Source organism: Neomonachus schauinslandi, chromosome 1, assembly GCF_002201575.2.
Source record: "Neomonachus schauinslandi chromosome 1, ASM220157v2, whole genome shotgun sequence".
Classification (NCBI taxonomy): Eukaryota; Metazoa; Chordata; class Mammalia; order Carnivora; family Phocidae; genus Neomonachus; species Neomonachus schauinslandi.
In genome coordinates this window covers 115,351,925-115,357,713 of record NC_058403.1, presented here as the reverse complement: position 1 = coordinate 115,357,713, position 5,789 = coordinate 115,351,925, and the positions used below count along the sequence as shown (strand labels likewise).

At 37.2% G+C, this 5,789-nt stretch overlaps 1 pseudogene; it reads left to right on the top strand.

Annotated features, from left to right (window-relative positions):
• Nucleotides 1–2,490: 2,490 nt before the first annotated feature.
• On the top strand, nucleotides 2,491–2,999 carry LOC110570686 (annotated as a pseudogene).
• Nucleotides 3,000–5,789: the final 2,790 nt, after the last annotated feature.

Sequence of the window (5,789 nt, the reverse complement as noted above, 5' to 3'; positions counted from 1 at the left end):
TACTATTGCTCATGTTTATTACCACCAGGGCTACTGGCCTAATACTTGCACATTCTCACCAAATGTCATCACCCATTGTTTGTGCTAACGTATGAAGCAACTGTTCTTCTCTTTTGACAGGTTTTCTTGTACGAGTCTGGTCAAGTTCCTGGCCACTGTCTCTTTAGAAGCAGTAATGATTTGTGTGAAGAAAGCAGTGACCTCCAGGTGACAGATTTCTTTATATTTCTTATTGCGTTAAAACATTCACAGTAAGGAAGATATGCCTATTCTGGTGAACCTAAAAATCAATGTTGCCATACTATAGATTTCTTTATAATAAATACATTAGGTATGATGCTTAGAAGGACCAGACAGAAGCTTGCATTAGCATTCGGGGAGAAGTTTCCCCACCACTCATTCCATCCTGTAGGACACACTTTTTTTTTCTCTGTGAAGAAGGCTAGGACTTGGTTAAATCAGCCAACTTCTCCTTTTCCCAGGAGATAAAAGGAAGAGGGAATAAATTGCAGATGGGCTGTTTCTACATCAAAGAGACTATGGGGAGAATTCTTAAAGAATTTTGTTATGATTATCTTTGCTTGGGAAAAAGGGAAATAAGACTCATGACAAAGCTGAAAAATTCATTTGTAAAGCACACTCTTCAGAGTGAAAGATGTAGAAGAAATTTTATATATATAAATACACACATGCACTTATTTCAGAGTTCTATACTTGCCTTCAGAAAACAGTTGAATTAATGATAACAACACAAATGTCCCTGACTGTGATGAAATTGACTTAGAAATGGTAAAGCAATTAGGAATGCTGATGTAAATAACAATCATAAGGAGATGCATTCTTGTGCACTGACCGCCATTAGTGGTGTGTGAGGTCACCTTGAGTGAGGTCCATTGTATGAATAAAGCCTTGGTAACAGGCTGGAACTGTTGCTGTGCACTTTCTATATATCTAAGCAATGCTAACTCCAGACCCAATCTGTGGGTTTCTCCCCTGAAACCGAAGTAGCTCTGCAGTGGTTAAGCCAGGTTTCAAGGAAGTTACTACCTATCCTCATTCATCTTAAGCGAACACACTTGGACTGTTAAAGTGTATGGTGTCTTGGGTTCCAGGATGGTTTTTGTTTTGGGGTTTTGCTTTTTTGTTCGTTTGTTTTTGTTTTGGGTAAGGGAGAGGTGGGGTCAGTAGAGTGGTGATCCCTATTTTCTATAAAACAGTTCACCATTTTGCTCTTTCATTCCACTCCTGGTAGTGATTTGTTTCAACAACTTGAGTGTAATGAGTACTCAATTTGATCATGCCAAAAGTACTCACTAAGGGGTTTCAGGATAGGTGGCTATTCCTCTTGCTATCCGAGGTGCCATTCAAACCCAAGGTGGGAAATCAGATTCTGGAAGCAGCAAAAAGAGGATTGCCATGTATGATGTTGGTTAACCAGGTGCTGATCTTACTGAATAAATCAGAGGTATTCCAAAGGGAGTAAATAAAGGTGAAGGATTTTGAAGCCTTAGGAATTCACATGAGGCTAATTTCAACTTCCTATGTATCTTACCTTTAAGGAAGTTGAGGCTGTCCAGCAGCCATCAACTACTACGTACAATCAACACATGCTTGAACAATAACATTATGTATTGGTTACTTACTCAGCCAGAAGCTTTTAGCAAATAATCTCTATATTTAATCACCTTAGAAGGTAGATATTATTTGATATATAAGATGAAGAAACTGAAGCTCCGCAAATTATAGGTACATGCTACGGGTGACACAGCTCCTAAGTAACTAATCTAAGATTCAAGCTAGGATATCTGACCCTAAAGCCCTTTCTCTTCTCACTATACTGTTCTGGATATCAGATAATATGTGTTTTAACAATGGTGTTTGCCTATGATGCCTTCTTCCTCCCCTTGAACTTGTTGTATTGGCAAGCCATCTGGTCCACAGAAAGTTAGGGTGTGAAGTGTCTGGGAGTCATCGCATGTGGAGCTTTAAATGCAAGCATTCCCTGAATGATGGCTCCAGAGGACATCTGACATCCCTGCTCTCCTACTTGCTTTGCTTATATTAAGAAGCAAGTCAGTGGGGGTGAAGATGTTGAACCTTAACAAATCTAATTGATACAGCCAGTGCTAAGTTCAATTTACGTTAAAAAAGTTCAAATACTATTTTAGAGAATACAAACCCAAGTATATCGTATGTGTATTGTGTTCTTACAGTTGAAATATTTTGTTTTGTTATGTTTGTCATTTAAAAGAATTAAAATCTCATCTTGACAGATGTATGTTAATAAAGCTCTCCTGCACCTGACCTTTTTAATAAGGTATTTATTAACCAGTTTCTACAGATAACATTTAAAAGTCAAGGTGCATTGCTTTTCTTCCCCCTCCCCTCTCCCCACAAGTGCTGCTCTGGCTGCACCAAGCTCACTCAGAGTTCCAGGCTCCTGCTAAGCTGGCACCACTGTCCAGCCACAGTCATAATCATCTCCTCATTAGGCATGATGAGATGTTCTCCGACATTCTCAAGATCCGGGAGATCATGGACAGGCTGTGCCTGGAGGTGGAGGGGAAGATGATCAGTAAGACAGAGGGTAACATTGTTGATTCACTTATTGGTGGCGATGTCCCCACTGAAGGCCCCAAGGGTGAAGGTACCAAAAGCACAATAATCACTAGCATTGATCTTGTCATGAACCATCGTTTGCACTTCCTGCAAATGATGGAAACCAGCTTCACAGAGGAAGCCTACAAGAAGTACATCAAAGATTATATGAAATCAATCAAAGGTAAACATGAAGAACGGAGGCCAGAAAGAGTAAAACTTCTTATGACAGGGGCTACAGAACAAATAAGCACATCCTCGCTAATTTCAAAAACTACCAGTTCATTATTGGTGAAAACATGAATCCAGATGGCATGGTTGCTCCGCTGGACTGTCACGAGGATGTTGAGACCCCATATATGGTTTTCTTTAAAGATGGTTTAGAAATGGAAAAATGTTAACAAATTTGCCTACTACATTGGTTGTATCACCTGTTATCATAATTGGCTACTGTGCTTTACCCACACAACACCAGGACTTAGACAAATGGGACTGATGTCATCTTGAGCTCTTCATTTATTTTGACCTTGATCTGTTTGGAGTACAGGTGTTTTTTTTTTAAGAAAAAACATGTCATGTTAGTTGTCTAAAATAAAATGTATTTAAACTAATGAGAGGGCGCCTGGGTGGCTCAGTCGTTAAGCGTCTGCCTTCGGCTCACCTCATGGTCCCAGGGTCCGGGGATCGAGCCCCTCATCGGGCTCCCTGCTCAGCAGGAAGCCTGCTTCTCCCACTCCCACTCTCTCTGCTTGTGTTCCCTCTCTCGCTGTGTCTCTGTCAAATAAAAAAATAAAATCTTAAAAAAAAAAAAAAAAAACTAATGAGAGAATGCCTTGTAGTTTAATACATAGGCAAATCCCTACCGTGTAGTGTGCTGGAGAAGCTAGAGCCTGGTTGTAGGCTAGTGCTAGAAAGCATAAGATGGCCTGCAGATTGCTTTTACAGTGAAAACTACTTCTGGGACTGGGATATAAAAAATAAGAACCAAGAGTCTTAATTCTGAGTTCAAGTAAAAGGAAAGACCATGCTTAGATCTGGGCCAACATTTGAAGTAGGTTCCTAACACATTTCATCACCTACAAACGGGAGTAATTAACTCTGGAAGAGATTATCAGAAGAATACAGTTGGAAAGAAAAAAAAAGTTGAGGTACATTATGTAGTAAACCCTATTTCATAAAGGAATTTGACTAGGGAAATGGATTGTCTACATAGAGTCCTAAGAATTGAAATACTAAAGCATCCATTATTTGGAGAGATATTAATTGACTCAAACATTTTCTAGCAAAAGCTATTGTATATTCAAAAGTCACTCATTTTTATTTCATCATTATTCAAAAGTCACTCATTTTATTTCATCATTATTTATTAAAATTATAAAATATAATTTTAGTAAAGGCTAATTTATATAGAACAAATTTCAACAAAATATGATTGTTAGTATGCATAAATTTGACTTTGAATATACTTATACTTCCATTTTTATTGTGTGGAGACAACACTTAAAATAATGAAACACCAAAATCATTTATGGAAAAAGTCCCAATTGCTCCATGAAAACAAGTTAGTTCTATATTGAATGAATGGATGAATGAATGAATGAATAAATAAATAATCATCCAAAATAAAAAGTTTAAATCTTAGCAGTTTATAGTTTTGTTTTTTTTTAAGATTTTATTTATTTATTTGACAAAGAGAGACACAGCGAGAGAGGGAACACAAGCAGGGACAGTGGGAGAGAGAGAAGCAGGCTTCCCGCCGAGCAGGGAGCCCTATGTAGGACTTGATCCCAGGACCCTGGGATCATGACCTGAGCCGAAGGCAGATGCTTAACTACTGAGCCACCGAGGCGCCCCTATAGTTTTTTTTTTTTTTTCTTTTTGACATCTAAGAAACCTGATGAGAATGACAGGTTTAATATTTATAATCGTATTTTAGTTTTAAAAGACCGCCACCATATTTTTAAAAAATAGCTACACCATTTGCCAATGAGCAATATAAAAATGTCACATTCTTCTAGTATCTGTGGAAGTTCACATAGTACCTTCTAATATGTAGTGTTAAAGCTACAACCATATAATTTCATGGTGATTTATTTCTAAAAATGTGTTTTATCATCTAAATCCTCATTCAGTGACGATTATGAGAAACTGGGATACTATATAAAAGGCCCCCAGGTCATTCCATATTGGAAGTCTATAGGTAATTGCCAATAATAAAAATTGTTATTTGTGCAAATTATGTGAGTTAAGTTGTCAAAGAGATTTGTGAATTCTTACTAAAGAAATCACTATTCTTAAATGATTTTAAGTGTAAGTGACTTCTATTTTTATGAGGTATTAGCTCAGAAAATCAAACTGCCATTTAATTTTGCTCTGGTGAGCCTATTGTCTTCATTTCATGTCCTTCTTGGGATACATTTTTCTCTGAAATTTTGAAGATTTATTCATGAACTCCCATTAGCATTAATAGGGGTTGTATAACTCTATCCCCTACACAGCCAGTGGTAAATGAAATCCCTTTGGCATAATTTTCAGGCATTTAAATGAGACTTGGGCTTTATAAAATACAATTATGGTGCAATGTTACTAGTGTAAATACCGAGAAGGTGTGGGAGAGAGAATAAAGGTGCCCTTTATAATGACACATGAGAGGACCCACTTTCTCAAATTGAAAGACACAATTGCGAGAACTTGTCACATTATCCATCTGATCATCACTAGTTTGGGGAATAGTGATGTCTCTCATGGAATTAATAGATATTTAATCCAAAATCTGACTTAACCATCAGATCACATAGCTTTTTTTCTTTTCTTTTTAATACTGGAAACAATGGCAAAAATTTTTATTGCTGGTACTTAACTTTTTAATGTGCAGGTATAGGATTTATTTCTTACCTTGCTTGCAAAAGACTGTAATTAGTTATAGATTTGTTTAATTTGAGTAGCCTCTGTGTTAGAAGAGTTAAAGGAATTTCCAGTGAGAAGGTCACAGATAACAATAAAGCATCTGGGAGCGGGGCACATGCAATTCATAGTGCTAAAATATGTCAAGCTCTTAAGATACCAAGGCAGGGAACTCTTCTCTGTACTCAAAACATCTACTAGTGGCCTAATATAAGGTAAAATTGTGTTTCTGCCTTGTAAATAAGTGCACTGCATATTACGAATATAATACAGATATTTCAGGAAAT